Source organism: Mesocricetus auratus, unplaced genomic scaffold (assembly GCF_017639785.1).
Source record: "Mesocricetus auratus isolate SY011 unplaced genomic scaffold, BCM_Maur_2.0 Super-Scaffold_100676, whole genome shotgun sequence".
Classification (NCBI taxonomy): Eukaryota; Metazoa; Chordata; class Mammalia; order Rodentia; family Cricetidae; genus Mesocricetus; species Mesocricetus auratus.
The window spans coordinates 163,267,985-163,289,411 of NW_024429266.1; the positions used below are offsets into that span (position 1 = coordinate 163,267,985).

Sequence of the window (21,427 nt, forward strand, 5' to 3'; positions counted from 1 at the left end):
CCCCTACACATGCATGTCCATTCCTCCCCACAGCACAGAGTATAATCATAAATAAACTAAAAATTACAAATTCTAAATAGTGTTGTCCTCAAAGATCAGCTTTGTTCTTTCCACATATTGCCTGGTCACTTCTTCAGGCATGCCCTTATATGCTCAAAAGTCTCTGATGACACCGGCACACAGCAGACACTCAAAACAATATGTGTTGAATTAATCAGCATTAGGTTTCGGGGAGCAGTTACCATTCTTGGCACCACATTAGACCATCTGGGGAGCTACACAAAAACACAGACCCCCCTCAGTCCACTGAATCATAATTCCTAGGCACCAAGCCCAGAATTTGTATTATTAAAAAAACATCCCCACACTCCTGCAGAATCATCCACACACTCAAGAACTGTGGGCTTTGACATAATGAGCCTCCAAACTCTAGTCCTAGCTGAGATGAGCACAGTAATAATTCTCTCTCCTTTGGTTACATAACCTTCTCATTTTGTAATTTGAAAGGAGAGTGATTAAGGTTTTATCATAAACTAAGAAATCCAGGAATACTGAACTTGAGCTAAGAATCTTTCCACGTGTATTTCTCCTGAGTCCAATTATTTGCAGGGTTGGAGAACTATTATCTTATTTAGCAAAGGGTTGCTTTGAGACTTATTTTCAAGAAACAATAAAAAAGATGGATTTGTATTTATCCTTTTCAGTGTTCATTTTAGTCATGCTTTACTTTATTGGAGTGGCATATTTGAATAAATGATATTGCCTATGAGAGGAACATTTTTAAAAAACATATAGATTTTATCCCATAAAGGACAGACAGGACGCTTTAACACTTGGGTTCCTTGCATTATTGTACTTGTCTTGGGACAGAGTAGAAGAAAGAAATCGAAAACAAAGCTGATGTTTCTCTTGGGACTGAGAACTAAAATCAAGGAAATTACTAGAGTTTTTCAGCAAAATCCAAGTTGATCATAATGACATTCTAGGCTGGTCTTTAGTTCAGATATACAGGACACAGGTGTACCAACTGCTCAAAAATCCATGCTCAGGCATTACCTCTCTAACAGGACAATGCCTGGCTTCTTTATTAATAATCTATGTATTATTGCTGGTATGTTGACCAATACTTTACTTTTTACCATACAAAGGGACTTCTGCTAATCTTCTTTTTAAAGTTCCACACTCTATTTGGACTCCCATAGAACAATGTGAGGTGCACTCTCACCATGAACTCTTGGGGAAGGGTCTAGGCCCTGCCCTATATGAAATGACAGACTATGGACACCCCCATGGAGGGCCTCACCCTCCCTGGGGAAATGAGTGGATAATGGGGGGTTGGGGGGAGAGCACAGGAGGAGGGGAGGGAAAGGGAGAGGGACCTGGAACTGACTTGTGAAGCACCCTTGTTTCTTATCTAAATTTAAACTGAAAAATAAATTAAAAAATAAAGCAGATTACAAACAGAATGAAAAAAAAGTTCCACACTCATTTCAATAGGTACAAAGATGTTTGATCTCTCACTCACCCTCTCCTATGGATGTTCTTGAATATAAATTTTAGTTTAGATAGCCCTCTATCGATGTTGACAGTGACATCCAAACATTTAATGTGCTACTTGGGGAAGAACTGCTTCCTTGAAATTTCAAGATTTGTTTTAAAGTGCTCAGTATTGAATACAGTTACTGAGAAATATTTCTTTGAAAGCATTCAGAATCAGGTTATCACAGTCACCTTTGTCCTTTACTCTCTATCGTATGCCCTGCACTGAGCTCACTTAGCTTTCCTAGTAGACATAAGATGGTATTATGCCTCATTTTTAAAGAAGGAATGTAAAGTTTAGGCTAATGGTGTTATCTGTTTACTATCACTCAGCTAACCAACAGAGTATGCTGTACATTTCAAACTTGGATTTCAGCGGCTTATGTTCACTTCCTGGAATTCACATAAGCCTTTTTATCAATCAGAAAAGTGAGTTCTGTGGGCTTGAGTGACACCTCAGGGGGTAAGAAAACAAACTGCTCTTGCAAAAGATAACATTTCCATTCCTCGCACCAAAGCCAGATTATACCAGCAGTAACTCTACTCTAAAGGATCTGACAACCTTTTATGACTTTTGTGGGCAACTGAATCCATATGTACACACCCCCACACACAATCTATCATGTTTTGGACATGGGGATATATTATGGGTCTATTTGCATTCTTCTGCATATCCATAATCACAGAGAATCTTGTAAAAAGGAGGACCCTAAGAAGGACATACATGGAGGGACCTAGGAAATGGAAATAGCTAATATCTCCTAGGTAAATTGGGAAGGGGAATTAGAAGGAAGAGAATGGGAGCATGAGGACTCAAGATGACCAAGTTCAAGGAGGGAATGAGGTGGAGGGGAATGAAATATATATCTTGATAGAGGGAGCCCTTAGGGGATTAGAGAGAAACCAGGTGCTAGGGAAATTCCCAGGAATCCAAAAGGATGACCCCAGCTAAGACTCACAACATTACTGGAAAGGGTGCCTGAACTGGCCTTTCTCTATAATCAGATTAGTGACTACTCTAATTGTCATCATAGTCCCTAAATTCAGTAACTGATAGAAGCAGATGCAATGATCCATAATCAAGGCTCAGGCTGAGCTCCTGGAGCTTAGATCAAACTTGAGAAGGAGGAGAGATTATATAAGCAAAGGGGTCAAGGTCAGGAACGGGAAAACCACAGAAACAGTTAGACTGAGCTAGTGGGAGTTCACAGACTATGAACTGACAGCTGGATATCCTACATGGGATCAAAGAAAGCCCTCTGAATGTGGGTGACAGTTATGTGGCCCTTGGCAATGGGACCAGATCTTATCATGGGTATCTGACCTAGCTTTTTAGAACTGATTGTTTATTGTGGGATACCTTGCTCAGCCTGAATACAGTAGGGAGAGGCTACCCTGCCTCAAGTTGGTATACCAGGCTTTTTTTGATTCCCCAACTAGGTCTTACCCCCTCTAAGGAGTGAATGGGGGTGGGATGGGGGCAGGTGAGGGGGAAAGAATTGAAGGGAGGAGGAACTGGAGACAGTATGTAAAATGAAAAATAATTTAAGTAAAATAGAGAAGGAAGAAAAATAAAAATAAATCTCTTTGAGAAACCCATTAAGTCAGATTAATAGTAATCCATAATAGCCAAATTTATGTTAGATATGTTTTCAAGGTCATATACAGATATGGCCTTCATATACTTCAAAGAACTACATAATATGGCATTTAATATGTTCAATAACCTAAGGCTTTTATGACAGTGCGACACGTCTGCTTCTAGCAGTACCAATTTACTTCAGAGAAGATGATGTGCATCAAAGAAACTTTGAATGGCGCTTACTTTCTTGTAGCAAAAGTTAGCCACTGGGGAAGAAACTGCCCTTGCTTCAATTGCTAACAGTATGCTATCCAAATTGGACAAGTAGGACATAAAACAAAATATGATTGCCAAACTTTGCCAAGACAAGGTAGGACAGTACTTTAGAATTCCCTGCTTCAGATAAACCAGGCCTGTAGACCACAGTTGGATGTACCAAAGTCACAGAAATAATTTGGGTGATATTTTAGGCAGACTGATGTCTCCGTCATTAGATAACATTGCATCCTTCTGGTGATTTTGATGGAATTGAAAACTATATACTTACAGTTTTCCTATAACTGGTAAATTGGATATGAAACTTTAGACTTACCAAGATAAGACAGATAATAGAATAGTTTCTCTAATTTTACTAAATGGAAATATGCTGGATATTGTAATTGCAACTCTTACTAATAACTGTTTTGTTGTATATAATTTTACTATGTCAAAATCAAAACAATTTTTTAATCAGACAAAATTAGAAAAAAGACGTGAGATTATATGTTGTTCCAGCCACTATACCTGACGCTTGCTGCATCATCTGGGGAAGTCTGCTGTGATGGGCTATTGTCTCTCTGGAACATAAGTCCAAATAAAACAAAAAAGAAAAAACATTAAGCTGTAAGTTAGAAACCTTTTATTACAATATCTAGGCACTTGCACTTAAGAGTTGCATCCAGGAAGCCTACTGCGGCTCTATTTTTGAGCAGAACATGATTTCCTCTTTTATTTGCATTGGAGATAATTGACAGACAATTTGCTCCATTAAGATTCTAGAAAGGATGCCCAGATAAGATGGACAAGATTGGAATTGAGTAGGCTAAAAGGAATATGTAGGTGCCACAAAAGGCCCCTTGACACCATGTGTACATAAAGGCATTGCATCTAATTTCTACTTTGTATTTGCTCTCATAAAGTCAGCTACAAATGCTAGGAAGAGCTGACAGACTGACCTGGCAGAGAGCCTCCTGAAACCACACATAAAATCTGGACCTGCATGACCTGTCACGCAGTACATTCTATTATAGAAGTTTGTCTTCTACGAGGTTACCACTCCAGGGAGCAATGCTTCTAGGATCTAGGAAAGTGCATACCTAGCAAAACCAACTCTCTTCAGGGCTGGCAGCTGTCTCTGTGTGAGGAAGTATGTGACTGAAGCAAGTAGGCATTCTGGAGCCCACAAGTCCCTATTGACTTATACTGATATATACACATTTCCCCAAAATTCTCTTCATGGATTCTCATCTGTCTTTAAATGAAAGTGTTTCAAGTGTGAAAAGATGATAGTGAACAATTTCAAATTTTGATTTGAAGGATATTCTTTACACCAAATGTACCAGTTAATATTTCTAATCATTAACATTTGAAATAAATATTGAGCTGATTATAAATTGTATATTTGACTAACTAAGGCACTTTGCACAGATTCTCTCCATTTCTAGTTTTATTATTCATACTTCAGTTCTCCAAGCTGTTAGAAAATCATCTAACACTAACCACTAACATTTTCTGGGCATTTGTGCTATGCAATAATGCTCTGTATGGATCACATTAACTAAAATTCACAGAGTCAACATAGCTCACAGACAAAGTGTCAGGTGAGAAATTACAATTCTGGAGCTTGAACAATTTTCAGAGGGTTCATTATATAACATATAAATAGAGATCCCCAAATATCTACCTCTCTACTTCCCTATTTTGCAGAGTCCAAAGTAGAGAAACCATCCTAATATCTAACTCTGCAGAGCATAATTGAGAATACCAAAATAACTATTTAATCTAGCAATAAAAATAAAGCATATATTCATTCTGTCTTCTATGAATCCATGAAGTGGCAACACAGTCAGAATGTAAGTCTGTTAAACAGTCCATTTTCCACTAACATATTTTAAGATTTTAGTTGTAATTTAGCATATAATATTAAATTAGAAATCTACCATGTAAAATGTGGAAAGCCGAAGAGGAGAATATCAAGTTATTGAGAACTCTAACAATCCAAGTAAACTTATTGGCACAAAGTAAGACATTTAAGAATGCTACTTGTTGGCAATTCAGTTAAAGAGGTTGTTTCTATAGCCTATGTGTAGGGTCTATCTTCAAGAGCTAGGAAAACAATGTACCCATCATTTCCAGATCTCAAGGCACAGCAGCAGCACGTCTACTACATACAAACACTAGAAACGCCTTTCCTCATGAGCTCATGTAGCATCTACAAGCACGACTCCAAAACATTAGTGGTTAACATTAAAGCCACCAACAAGTCATGTCTTTTTTTTTTTTTTTTTTTTTGGTTTTTACGAGACAAGAGACAAGATTTCTCTGTGTTGTTTTGGAGGCTGTCCGTCCAGCCCAGCCTCGAACTCACAGAGATCTGCCTGCCTCTGCCTCCCGAGTGCTGGGATTAAAGGTGTGCGCCACCACCTCCCAGCAACAAGTCATGTCTTTAACAAAGGAGTAGATAAGTAATCCAAGGTAGATTTGGTTGACAGAAGACTACTGAACAGAGAGAATGAACAAAGTGCACTTTATTTATCATATAATACAATATTTAAAACATTTTAAATTGAAAAGCGCACTGCAGAAAATAGGATACAATACTATTTTCAGGATTCTTTTAAATGTGAAACTTAAAAGGTGTGTAGAATTCTATGAATACATAATGTAACTGAAATAAAAGAAAAATAATTTGAGTAAGATTGAAACACTTCTACCTCTGAGCCAGAGGCCTGAGCAAGGAAAATATAAAATTGGTTCAAGGTCATCAACAGTATTCCATTTCATAAAGTATAGGCGAAGTATCTTAAAATTATGTTGTGTCAATTCTGTGTAGACATGCTTTTGCATGCATTTAATGTTTATAGATTAACATATTATTTTTCCCAAACTCTATGAAGTTATAAACTAGAACAGAGTTCAAGTAGAATGCAGGAAACAAATTGGTTTCATCTTCAAAGTCAATCATCTCTGACTGAAGATGTCCTATGATAAGTTCTGTTGAGGATGAAGGAGAGCTTTATGAAACTCTGACAACTGCTAATTTCTTACCATAAAGATGAGGAACCACAGTGGCTTAGCAACTTTTTAAAAAGTATTTAAAAGAATGATTTTGGAAAATTGCAAAGTAGAAACTCACAATAGCATATAAAAACAAATCAAAGGATTGAAATAACAGATTGATATTCTTTCAAGTAAAAAAAAATAATAGGGTGAAAATGCTAAAGTTAAAATGGTGAGTTGGGAACACTGGGATATGTGACTAAATAGGCATGAATGGGGGTGTTAGTTAACAGGGGGTGGGGCCTCCTGCACAAACCATAGTGACCTTTCCCCTCCTAAATATAACTTTATGGGTAGTTTTTTTTTTTTTTTGGTTTTTACGAGACAGGGTTTCTCTGTATTGTTTTGGAGGCTATCGGTCCAGCCCGGCCTCGAACTCACAGAGATCTGCCTGCCTCTGCCTCCCGAGTGCTGGGATTAAAGGCGTGCGCCACCACCGCCCGGCGGGTAGTTTTATCTTTATACATATACGTGCATCTAATGGTTCTATAACTGTAACTGAATAGAATAGAAGGTGGCTCTAGAAGAGCCTCTGGCAGTTTCAGGAGATATACTATCACTAATCTCCCCCAAATGTGGGCTAGGGGAAGGGAAATGGTAGACAAAGCTTCTAAGACCAGATACTAGAGGTAACTGTTTGGCAACATCGCCACTTGGCTCAGTCCAGTCACATGGTTTTGCTCTCTTGTCTTCTAAGAAAAATATGATTTTTTTCTTTTTTTCTCTACTTGTGCCCTGAAGTGAATCTTCTTCAGGATTAAAAGAACCATGACTGATGGTGATGTTGGATATTGATACAGTTGGGATAGGAGGGAAGAGGGAAGATACATTCTCTCCCCATCCATCACACAGGCAGGAAGATATTTTCTAATACTTAAAGCTCTAAAATGGATCTGCATATAAAGAACAAAACCTTCTTAAGGCAATTCTGATATGCACGCTACTTTTAGAATCATTAAGTGAGCTATGGTTAACTACTCAGCTAAGATGGATTGAGATCTAGTCTATAACACAATGAATCAGAAACAATGAAGCCTTTAATCTCACATGATTAGGTACATTGTAATTGTCAACAGAAATTGGTTAATGATAACTATTATCCAAATAGCACTCAAAATGTGTCCCAACTTCCTCCCCTATTTATTCCATTTGACAATTAGAATTTTAAATATTACTTTTTGAGTTTACATTTTATTTATAACATAATAGTTACTGATTAAATAAGTGAACTTCAGCCTGTCTTATTAAAAGATTTAAAAGCTTGCTATTCAAATTTATCTGACAGCTAAAAACACAATGTAAGGGTCTAGGAAATCAAATGCAGAGCATACATGGAATGGGTAGAAAAGGGAGACAATGCACATAAGAGCTCACAGCATTTAAAGGTACAATGTGATAGGACAATGTAACAGTTAAACCCTAGCACATAGTTTATGGTGGTAATTGATAACCCCCTGGTTATTAATATATGTGTGTATGCATGTATTATAAAAATATGTATTCAGAGATTATTTTTAAATGATCCTAGCCACATTGGATATTTGGATTTTAGGACTCCAGGCAGAGCTCTCATTTTAAGCTCTGTTCCTTTTTTCTTACTAAGTGTGTTAGAATGATGTAATATTGAAACTGGAGGAAGAAGAAAACATAGACTCAGGAAAAATGGATGGTTATGAATAAGCAAAAATACTTTCCAGGTAAAGTGATTTAAATTATATTGGTAGGACATCCCATTGTTCTACAAAAGACCTTCAGTATTGTTTTCTAAAATTTAGTTAAACGTGTTCATAATGTGCAGATAACTTAAACTTCTTCAGGAATGCCCATCATAAGGCAAAAATATACAAATATGGACGATATATAATCAAGCACGTAACTGCAATAGGACTTACTTAGCACTTTCATGTTAAGTAACACAACATATTTCCATTGTTTCAGATCGCAGTGGTGCCAAAATCAGATGGAAATATGAATATACTGAAGAAGCACCTCTGGTAAGGAAGCAACTTGATGATCATTTAACAAACTCTTTGAGAGTCTTTTCACTCTATGAACTGGCTAGGTAAAAAGAAATAAAGAACATAAAGAAACTGCTGTTTTGCTCAAATGGTTATTAATCATATTTGACAGACAGGTTCAAACTAAACTTACAGTTTCTCACAGGGGAGTCTAAGGAGTCAATGGAACTAAATTAATCAGGAACTAGCACACGAGACTCAGAAAGAACATAAACTGATTTTTCAATATTGATCACAGACCACAAGGTAGAAAATACAGCAAAAGCATGGGGGGAATTGACATGGGAGGTCAGGCTGGCTTTGAAAGTGGAAAGATATTATTAGAATGTCCTCTCAATAAATTATGATGTGAACTCACAAGCAAATGATATAATGTTGTACAGTAAACATTAAGGAAGACAACATGCTTGGCTTTGGCAAAAGAAGTTAGAACTTTCTGCTTTTTTCAGGTCACCTTGTTAGGTCTTCATCTGAGGACAGCATGGTGTGTTCTTTGTGGAGAATTTATAATGTAGTCCTAGGAATGCTATAAACATGCATGATGGGTATATATCTATGCATCATTGGGCTATTTTCCCCAAGAACTTTCATTTACAAGTATTTATCAAAGTTCCTAAGATCTCAAATATTGAATAAAATCTCTAGTCAAATATATAAACAGAATGATTATTTCTAAGAAGATAAGTCTCAAACCATTGAAAAAGTCCCTTGGGGTGTTCATGACAAAAGGCAACCACAGAGATACCTGCTCTATCATTGGGTCATAAGGACAAGCTTATTGGGATGACATTAGAAATCTACAGCTCTTTATAGGTACCCCAGGTAAATGGCGGTGCAGCAAGTCTGAAAACCACAGAAAGACATTCACATACAATTTTGAGGCACAGAACCTGAAACTTTTAAAAAGCCCAAGTTTTAGGACTGGTGAGTTCACTCAGTACACTTCTAGCTGTACAAGAATGAAGACTTGAGTTTGGATTCTTAGTCCTCACACAAATTGTGAGTGTAGTAGTACAAGCCTGTGACCCCAGCACTGAGGGTGAAAGGCAAACCCAAATAAACCACATGGATTTACTAGCCAAAACAGTGAGCTCCAGATTCAAAGAGAGACTCAGTCTCAAAACAGTAAGAAGATGGAGAAGCAGATGGGGAAGACATGTCAATGTTACTGTCTGGTCTCCTCATATACCTGTGTGAGGGAACCTTATATACATGGACACAAATACAGCATACATATATGCAATGTTCTAATAGATGGCTACCACTATTTTGCCTGACAGATATACTGCCTAAAAACCAATTGGTTAAATAACAGTAATTAAACAACTACAGCTCTAAACTAAATTTAGAGTATCTATTATGAGCTTTAAATGTTTTAAATAGAAAAAGAGCTGATATGAAGGAAAAGTGGGTAAGAACAGTGACAGAAGTTTAAGTGATGCGAGGGAGGGCAGGTATGGCAGAAGACAGGGTGAAAGAAGAGTACCTTACATTAAGAATATCTAAAAGGACTGTATGGAAACCTATTTTACAAGCTTCCTAAATTTGTGATTATGCATGTATGCATACAAATATATAAATTAGAGTTAACCTACCAGAGGATAATCTTAATCCCAGAAGCCATGTTGTCAAATAAAAAGATTAGGGCAGGTATGGAACAGCTCCTCTTCAGTTGTTGGTCAGAGGCATCCTGGAAAACCCATAATCAATACAAGCTATTGTCATTGATCATTATTGCCCACTAAACTTGATAAGAACTTGATAGGATCCTATAGATGAAGATACCATGTGGTTGAGTCTTGGGATCTGGGGAAATCATGCTGCTACTGACCAAGAAGCTTCCTTCCTGATGGCTAGCTTTCACAGTACCAAAGGGTGCTATATGGTCATCTGAAATAGAACCCAGTAATGAACATTGTGAGCTACAAAAATGTTCAGAATTGTAAAATAGGTCAAGATATATAATAGTGATATGGATAGTGTTAGAGTAACCAACATTTGTCCGGTAACTTTATTTAAGTCTAGATCCTTAGAAGGAAAACCATACCAGGGATGATACATTTGATTAAGTGCCAGTGGCCTAGAAATCATAGTCCTCAGGGGTAAATGTATGACAATTATTTTGCTAAATGGACATAGGACACAAAATGCCCGCTAAATTCTATATCCATATATTAGTGAGGCACTCATATGTCATCAAAGAAAGACATTTTGAGAATAAAAACTAATATATAAATTCATAACTCTATAAATTACAGAGAACTAATGTCTATAGGGTGATAAAGCATAAGTATGAAAAATTTATCATCCATTTCCAGTCAGAGATGATCATGGAGTAATGATGAAGCTAAATGATAGCAAAAGTCATAGGTCATGGAGGACCAAGAAGAAGCAGTGTGTTCTGGACATAACAACATCACTGTACTCATGAACTTACAGAAGCTTTTGATAACTTCACAAGATCAAAGATGAGCAAGCCAATCAACATTCTCACACGGAGTGGGGAGGAGTTCCTGAGTTTCCACCCATAACTAAGAAATTATTGACAGGTGATGGCTACTGGGGAGGGAGAGTCACTTCTCTTCAAGGATGTATTCCTAGGCAGCTCAACCATGTCCCAATGGATTGCCTCATGAACATAAGAATATGAGCAACACAAATTGGATTTTGTGGGTTATAAAATAAAATAGAGGATATGAAATTGGGACGAGGCAGGGGAACCAAAGATAGATCTGAAAGCAGTTGAGAAAGAAATATTATCAAAACACATTGCATGTATTTATAAAATCTCCAAGGAATACAATTATTATATTTGAGAATAAGGATCTAAACTACAATACAGAAAATATAATGTCTTAATGTGTCTGAATTCTGGTTAGACAATTGAAGTTCTGCAACACTGTCAAAACAATTTTCTGCAATTTTATTCTATATGGCTATCTAAAAACTCACTCTTTTTCATTTAGTGTGTGCATGTAGGGGGATGAGGAAGAGATGGAAAGAGAGTTAGAGAGGGAGAGAGTGAGGGAGAGTGAGACAAAGACAGAAGCTGAATATATGGAGCTTACAGGGCAACTTTTGAGTCAGTGTACAATTTCATGTGTAGAAATTATAATAAGAACTGAGCAGTGGTGGCACATGCCTTTAATCGCAGCACTTGGGAAGCAGTGGCAGGTGGATCTCTGTGAGTAGCCTGGTCTACAAAGTTACACAGAGAAACCCTGTTTCAAAAAATCCCCCCAATAAAAGAAATTATAACAGAACTTCTCATATTCAGTTTTCTTTCCTCTTTATGATCCAGATCCTGAACTCAGGTTTTCAAGGTCTCAGAAATATGTGGCAACTTCTTTGTATTACTCACTGAATCATCTTGTTGACCTATCAGATTTCTGAGATGCTAAAAACCTATTCTTTTGCACTATCCCAACTCTGATTAATATTTTAGTACCTCTAAGTCCAGTCAGTATAGTTTTTACAAGACTCCAATTCCATCAACGTGTCTGTAGTTTGTAAAGTGAAGTCTGTATTTCACAGGCAACCCTGAAGTTATCTTACACATTCACAGCTCAAGTAGACCAATGGACTTAAGCTGTAAAATTACCAATGTCAAGGGAAAGGTTATTTATTTCAATTATACTTCAGGAGCAATTTCTGGTCTCTCTTTTCAGAATATGTATAAGAAAATTTCATCTTTAAGTATGATATGCATTTTCTTAGAGACAACCAGATACTCGTTGAAACAAGCAAAACTGACTTTGCTGTTGTTGTATGGATTACTACAAACACAAAAGCACACAACTACAAACAAGAAATTAAAAGTCAAACAAGAAAGGCAACCATTCAGGAGCTTTCACATAATGTCCCAACTTTAAAAAGGCAGTTGGGACATAGGTCCAATTTCTGCTTTAATCACACATTCAACCTGTCAAATTTCTACATTTAGTTTTCATTTTGTTTTGTTTTATTGACAACTGAAGCAGTCAATACACAATTGCTCACATTTAAAACATATACCATGGTTTTAAAATTAACACTTCACTATTTTATTTGCTGAAATTTATATTGTTAATTCTTCAGACTGTTTCCTTTTGGCCTGTATTCTCAACTCCACTGCCTATTCCATCTCTACAAATTACCCTGACATTTTACCTATGTATTTTATGTATAAAAAAACTATTGTTAATGTAATTACTGCCCATATACTTGTATAGAGTTGTTATACTTAGTGCATATAGTTTTTCTATATGTAAGTTAAGACCTTAACTTTTTATTTGGAGAAAAGGGTGGAAAATGTGTGATATGTCATTTGTGTTCTGACAAATAAAACTTGCTTGGAGGTCAGGGGGCGCAGCTAGTCACAAATTAACGACAGTAACTGGTTGGTGGTGGCTCATGCCTTTCATCCCAGCTCTCAGGATTTAGAGACAGCAAGTGATCAGGTAGGGTGGAGACAGGATCTCAGTCCCTGTTCACTGGAGGAACCAGACAGGTAGGAAGCAACTGGCAGCTATTCCTCTGCTTCTCTGATCATCGAGGGGCTCGGGAGCAACTTGAACAAGTAGACTGCCATAATTGTTTGTTTGTTTGTTTATTTGTTTTTGTCATTCCAACTATCATTTATTTCAATCTCATGATGCATTTTGGAAGGGGAGTGCCAGCCTACAATCCCATGGCCAGAGATTCTGGGAAACAGAAACTTCATTTAGTGGCTGATCGAAGAAGAAGCAGACTCCCTCGGTTAAGTACTGAGCTGAACTGAAGAAAGCCAGTAACAGAGAGGGAGGACTGATGATCAAAGACATCTTTGTTGTATGAATGGGCATCTTTTGGATATATGCCTAAGAGTGGAGCACTCTAATATTCTAAATGGTGTCGTTTAACATACACGTGTGAGCACATGTAATATCCAATTTTTATATTTTAATGCATAACCCCAAATTACTTGAAACTAGTAAGACTTCAAATTTCTATCTAAAAAGCAATCAGCATAACCAAATTACTTTTCCTATAATTGTCATGAATATAAGCATCCTTGGATAATTTACAGGTTATTGGTGCCTATGTTTCACTAACATGAATAATGAACACTTTCTAAACAATATTTAATCACTTTCTTTTTGTTTTATCATTAGTAGTCGCATTTCTCTTTGATTCTTTTGTATTTATGTTCTTTTGTATCTTATATGCATCTGGCATTGTTCATTTATTCAGCATATACACTGATTCTTTTTTCAAGTTCCAGGATCTATAGTGGGTAATTTATAGTTTCCTGTAACTACAGCTCCAAAGGACCCAACCCTGTCTTCTGGGATCTCCAGATGCCTGCACATGACTGCCATACCCACAGAGAGTCACACACAATCACATAAAAATAAATTCCTTTGAGAAATAATGCTCCTTGTACCACTAAATTAAATATGTCGTCTTCCAGTGGCCCCTCTTAACATTTTGTTTCATTCATTTAAATCCTTATAGCTAAAGGAATTCATGTTTATGTGTTGTAATATAAGGGATCCACCACTCTTTTAAACCAAATTGATAGCTATTTATACTACTAACATCTGTCAAATGAGCAATCTATCTGCCACTGAATTGAAGTACCACCCCTGAAATTATTTACATACCTCAAGTTCTACCTATGAATACGACAACACAGTCTGTCATGATCATTGTTTATTCTTATGTCAAGCATAAAGATTTCTTCCTAAGATACCTTGGGAAATAATGAAACTCAAATATCTCCCAGTCCCTTTCTTGACCTAACCTTAACAGTGAATAAATTTAATAAATTCATGTGAGGTTTCTGATTTTTCATGAATATATTGGTTATCTAAATACTTTTTGTTTAAGAACTGTAATAATTTTTGTAGGGGCATGACTGCTTGGCCTGTATGTATAGATGTATACCAGCTGTATGACTGGACCCTGACAATGTCAAAAGATAGAATTGTATTTCATGAAATCGGAGGAGTCAATGATTTTGAGTGGCCATGTTGGTGCTTGGAACTGAACATTGGTCGTCAACAAGAGCTCTTAAATATTGTGTCAGCTTTCCAGCACTCTATTCTTACTTTATGAACATACTAAAGGAAGAATGACAAAAGAGTTTTTTCACATATTTTTCCAGTAAATATTATAAATATTTTTAGAACTTAACATATTGATTCTGATGACACAGTAAAATATTCTGATACTGTCAATAAGCATCATGATAAAGAAATCTTGGTAATAATAACGTTCACAATAATCTCAAATAGTATCTATAAATACCTAACCAAGAATGTGAAAGGCCTTTACAAAACAGACCAAAAACAAAAACAAAAGACTCCAGATATCAGAGTTAACAATTCTACAGGTGTTACTATATTATATTTTGATCTATATTTCAAATCAATAGTAAGAAAAATAACATGGAACCAGCATAAATCAGAAATGCAGGTCAATGGAATAAAGCAGAAGATCCAGCATGTGTGCACAAAAAGTACAACCATCTTATTTGACAAAGAAGCCAAGAATATACAGTGAAAAAAGACAGCATCTTTAACAAATGGTTCAAGGGAAATGGGATGTCTATATGTAAAAGGGTAAAACTGACCCATATCTATTACCATATACAAAAATCAATTCCAGATGGATCAAATGCCTCGATATGAAAGCAGAAATGCTTAAATTGTTAGAAGAAAATATAGGTAGTGCCATACAAGACACATGAAAAGACTTTCTCAATAGGATTCCATGCACTCAAGAATAAGGGTCAACAACTGGCAAGTGGGACCTCATAAAACTAAAAATGGCTTTTTTACAAGGCAACATCAAAAGAGCAAAGGGCAAGTCTCCAGAGTCAGAAAGAACTTTTAGCAGCTATTCACCCAATAGAAAAGGAACATGTAGAATTTACAAAGACCTTAAAAAGTAACAAAGAACCATGAAAGTAACACACACACACACACACACACACACACACACACACACACACACACACACACCACCTCTAACACTCAGGAGAGCAGGACTTGCACCTTGCCTGAGGAGCACAATAGAGCCAACCCCATTGGGGGAGGTGTGATGAGCCAGCACCAAAGATGTTAGCATGGGGGAGCTGCGACCATTACTCACCTCTCATGTGGCAGCATGGGTGGGGAAGAGATAGCCCCCACCTGCCCATCAGTGCCTGAGACAGGTGGGAGAGCCAGTCCCAGGTCTTTAAGAGTGGAAGAGGTTTCTCTGCCCCTCATGAGCTGCAGCACTCGGGAGAGTGGGAAACACAGCACACAGGCTGTGGGAGAACCGACCCTGAGGACACAGAAGTGGGGGAACTTAGGTTGAGATGACACGTTGCCCCAGTCAGCGTGGTTCAGATCTGGCAAAGAGGATTCAGTGAAAGAGGAACCCTCATTCACTGCTGGTGGGATTGTAAACTGGTGCAGTCAGTATGGATAATTTTCCCAAAGGTAAATGCAAATTTCACACAGAACCCAGCTACTTCATTCTGCGGCATACAATCGAGGGACTTCAAGTCCTGCTCCACAGATATTTGCTCAGCCATGTTCAATGTCACTCTGTCCACAATACCTGGAAGATTAAAACAGGTTTGTTGTACTTCAAATGATTAGTAGATAATGAAAATATGGTACATATACACAATGGAATTCTATTCAGCTGTAAAGGAAAATAAAATTATGAACTTCACAGCTAAATGGATGAAATGAGAAAATATTATACTGAGTGATGTAACCCAGACACAGAAAGACAAATGCCACATGTTCTCTTATTTACAGATAGTAGCTCTGAATCTTTATATTTGAGTCCATAACCTGAAGTATCCACAGAAGCCAGGCGTATTAGTTGGATTCCTCTTTATTTAATAAGTATCTTGACCAAAAGGCAACTTCATGGGGAAGTATTTATTAACATTACCAGTTTATATTCCATCAGGAAGGGAAGTCAGGGCAGGAACTCAAGGCAGGAACCTAGGACCAAGGCCTGAAATCCAAACCATTGCAGAATATTACTTTATGGTGTGCTCCCTGTGGCTTGCTCAGTTTGATGTATTGTACCACTCAGGATCACCTGCCGAGGTGTGGTACTGCCTATAGGGAGATGGGTGCTCTCATATGAATCAGTAATCCATTAAATGCCCCCACAGGCTTGGCTAAAGGTTAATCTGATGAGATACAGTCCCAAACGTACTTCTTCCCAGGTAACTCTGACAAAAAAATCCTAACACACAGTTAAGTAGAAGGGGTCAATGTGGGAGTGTGGAGGAGTTGTTTTAGGGAGGGGGATACTGGGACACAGGTATTATGGAAGGAGGAATGGAAAAATGTGAGACTTTGATTGAGGATTAGAAATGTGGTAATACAGTAGAGAGGGAGAGGAGGATGATAAATATCACCAAGGATATCTAAAAGATCCAGAGAGAAACATAATATTTCATGTTAACTTAAAATACATGTGTTTCTGTGTGTGCACATGACTGCAAATAGAGTTATGGCACAGGAGAGGACAATTCACCCTCTAGAGCCACACTATCTCACAAAAATCCCTGTGCTAGAATGGGAACCTCCCTTTTGTTTGCTGGTCAAGAGCGTTCAAAAGACTGTCAAAACAATGCAGACTATCTGCATTCTTGGTTGCCTCCAAGAAAGCAAGACCCTATTGCTGAAGACACACCAAATTTCAGATACATGTCTTGAAGGAATAGAGACAGATATGACCATTTATCCTCTTTCCTGAAGAATAACTCTAATAGTGGAAGATGCTATGTAAGCTTCCAAGGGAGAAAAACAATCAATAGTCCTATCCAGATGTACAGTCTAAGAATAATTGCTCCCCAATGATGCAGTTGTAGCACTTTTATCTTGGAGGTAACAGATATCTAATTGGAATTATGCCTGTTCAACAAAAAAGAATCCATGTCAATAAGCCTAGCCAACCACCCAGGGCTCATGATGGCACAGACCCTAGCAGGGAACCTGTTACTGCCATTTTCCTAAAGAAATACAATTTGGAATGATACTCTAAATACATATATGTTTAGCTCTCAAGCCTCATCAAATGAGCCCTTTCTTACTGAAGAGATCCATGAATGGTTAAAGTTCAGAGAACTGATTGCTGTGATCAATCCCACTTGATGCATCTGTAGCACAACCACTACACATGAGGATTAGGTAAAATCACAGAAGAGACAACAGAAAAAGATGGTTAAAGGTAGTGAACCAAGATGTCTTTTGCCAAACTGTTTTCTAGACATGTTTGGGAACTAACTCATGGAATCTCAACAATTAGGTTGCCTAAGCAAGACCTTCATAATGATAACACCAGTTGGCATACCAACACAGACGGGGGAATTTCACAAGGCACATCTCTACATTGAGAGCTAGAAGCTTTCAATGACTGCTAAAAGACAGAGAATAGGTTTTCTCCAGGAAGAGCTCCCTGATAGGTTATTGAATCCTATGGGTCAATGATAAACATATACACATATGAGAAAAAATAAATGGACTCAGTATGTTATATATGGATAGTTCCAAATAATTGTGTGTATATATGCGTATGTGTGTGCTTGTGCACAAATGCAGATAATATTTGAACAAGAGTTTGTTAATTTAAGAGCAAAGTTGTTAGAAATTATACAAATACAGAGCTCATGTATGAAATAAATTCTCAATAAATATTTAAAATACAATCTTTTTGACAGGTGGTGGTGGTACACTCCTTTAATTCCAGCACCTAGTAGGCAGAGGCAGGCAGATTTCTGTGAGTTTGAGGACACTACAGAGCGAGTTCCACAAAAGTTCTAAAGTTATACGTAGAAATGATATCCTGGTTTCCACACAGCAATCATTTCTATTAGGAAACATAGCTAGAGGTCCACTAAGTTTCATGTTATAGTTTCCACTTTGATGCTGCAGGGTTTTTTAAAAATATATTTTACAGCCGGGCATTGGTGGTGCACGCCTTTAATCCCAGCACTCGGGAGGCAGAGGCAGGCAGATCTCCGTGAGTTCGAGACCAGGCTGGACCGACAGCCTCCAAAACAGAGAAACCCTGTCTCGTAAAACCAATATATATATATATATATATATATATATATATATATATATATTGTACATGCCAAACACAGTTCCTCCTCCCTCCCCTACTTTTGATCCCCCCAATCCACTGCTATCTACTCCTCAGAAAGACTAAAGCCTCCCATGGGGAGTCAACAAAGCCTGGCACATTCAATTGAGGGAGGACTAAGCCCCTCTCCCCTGCATTGAGGCTGAATGAGGCATCCACCATAGAGAATGTGCTTCAAAATGGCAGCTCATGCAACAGGGATAGATCCTGAACCCACTGCCAGGGGTCCCAAAAATAAATCAGGCTACAAAACTGTTGCCCACATGCAGAGGATCTGGTTCACTCCTGTGCAGATTCCCCAGATAAAGATGATGCAGTTCCCTCTCCCTCCCCTCCTCCCGAATCCCCCCCCCACCATCCCCCTCCCATCCTCCCACCCTATTGCCATTTCCTTCCACATAGGGGATATCTAGAATCTATCATTTCACTCAGGGTAGGGTCCAGGCACTTTCCTAAGAGTCCAGGCAGAGAGCGCAACCCTCTTTGTGTTATGGACACATAATATCTGTTAGTATTCAAGGGATAAACACTGATGCACTGCTCAGGACCTCATAGGCAGTCCAGGCCTCCTCATTGACTCTCACATTCAGGGGGTCTGGTTCGGTCCCATGCTGGCCTCCCAGCTGTCGGTCTGGGGTCCAAGAGCTCTCCCCTGTTTGGATCAGCTGTCTCTGCTGGTTTTGCCAGCCCATTCTTTGCCAATTTGCTCTTCGCTCCTCTCTCTCTGTCGCTGGGTTCCTTGGGTTCTGTTCAGTATTTAACTGTGGGTTTTTGCCTTTGCTTCCATCAGTCACTAGATGAAGGCTCCAGGATGGTTATAGACATCAAGTTAATTATCAGGAATGGACATTCAGGCTGGTTTCTACACTATTGCTTAGCTTGCCAATTGGTGTCATCCATTTAGATCACGAGAGGTCACAATGGTGCCTGATCTGTCTTCTAACCTGATTCCCTCTTCCCCCTATCCTGCCCCCCCCAGTCAACCTTCCTGTTCCTCCACGTCCTACTCTCTCTTCCACTTCTCTCCCTCTCTATTTCCCAGGTCCCCCACCCCACCCCTCGTCATGTTCCCCATCTGTTCAGAAGATCTTGCCTCATTTCTCTTCTCTTGGGTACCATGCATATCTTTTAGGTTCTTTCCTGTTTCCCAGACTCTCTGTCAGTGGAAGTGTAGACTGGTACTCTCCTGATCCATATCTAAAATCCATGTATGAGTGAGTACATACCATGTTTGTCTTTTTGTGACTGGGTTACCTCACTCAGGATGGTTTCTTCCAGTGCTATCCATTTACCTGTGAATTTCAAGATTCCATTGTTTTTCTGCTTAGTAATACTCCATTGTGTAAATGTACCACATTTTCTCTATCCACTGTTCAGTTGAGGGGCATCTAGGTTGCTTCCAGGTTCTGGCTATTACAAATAATGCTGCTATGAACATAGTGGAGCAGATGCCCTTGTTGTATGAATTTGCCTCTTTTGGATATATGCCTAAGAATGGAATTGCTGGGTCTTGTGGCAGATTGATTCCCCTTTTCCTGAGGAATCTCCATACTGCTTAACAAAGTGGCTGTACAAGTTGGCATTCCCACCAGCAGTGGAGGAGTGTTCCCCTCTCTCCACATCCTCTCCAGCATAAATTGTCTTCGGTGTTTTTGATTTTAGCCATTCTGACAGGAGTAAGATGGCATCTAAAAGTTGTTTTGATTTGCATTTCCCTGACGGCTAAGGATGTTGAACATTTTCTTAAGTGTCTCTTGGCCATTTTAGCCTCCCCTATTGAGAATTCTCTGTTTAGTTCTGTACCCCACCTTTTAATTGGATCCTTTGGTGTTTTGGAGACTTGCTTCTTGAGTTCTTTGTAAATTTTGGGGATTAGCCCTCTGTCAGATGTGGGGTCAGTGAATATCTTTTCCCATTCTGTGGACTGCCTTTTTTGTCTTGTTGACTGTATCCTTTGCCTTACAGAAGCTTTTTAGTTTCATGATGTACTATTTGTTAATTGTCGATCTCAGTGTCTGTGCCACTGGTGTTATGTTCAGGAAGTGGTCTCCTGTACCAACTCGTTGAAGAGTATCTCCCACTTTCTCTTCTAAAAGTTTCAGTGTAGCTGGATTTATGTTGAGATCTTTGATCCTTTTGGACTTAAGTTTTGTACAAGGTGATAAACATGGATCTATCTTCAGTCTTCTGCATACCAATACCCAGTTATGCCAGCACCATTTGTTGAAGATGTTTTCTTTTTTCCATTGTATAGTTTTAGCTTCTTTGTCAAAAATCAAGTGTTCATAGGTGTGTGGGTTAAAATCAGGGTTTTCAATTCGGTTCCATTGGTCTACCTGCCTATTTTTGTGCCAATACCAAGCTGTTTTCAGGACTATAGCTCTATAATAGAACTTGAAGTCAGGTATGGTGATGCCGCCTGAAGTTCCTTTATTGTATAGGGTTGTTTTGGCTATCCTGGGCCTTTTGTCAAAAAGGTTCACTCAAATTGTATGTGACTTATAAAATTTCCCTAACATACTAAGGCCCACTTCACTGTCCCAAAGTTAGAAAACTGAGATGGGTCCTTGTATCTCAGACCCCCTCACAAAAGAACCTAAATCTTCCACATAATGATTTTATCAACTGATATGGCCTCCCATTTCCACTTTGCATATTCTCCTATTTCTGAGAAAACTTCCTCCATATTGTTTACAACTGAAAGCATGCCAAAGAAGCTTCCAGTGTTCAGGAATAAATACTGGAAACACTCTTCACAATGTTAAGTGACTGATACATACCTACCTAACTTTATATGTATACATTGGAAACTTTCTGAGGTATGGTAAGCTCATCTTCTTAATAA

The 21,427-nt window shown here is 38.2% G+C and overlaps 1 protein-coding gene across 1 annotated transcript in view; it reads right to left on the reverse strand.

Moving 5' to 3' along the window:
* Cntn3 (contactin 3) overlaps window positions 1–21,427 on the reverse strand; it is a 373,360-nt gene that overhangs the window by 300,691 nt on the left and 51,242 nt on the right. The window lies entirely within an intron of this gene.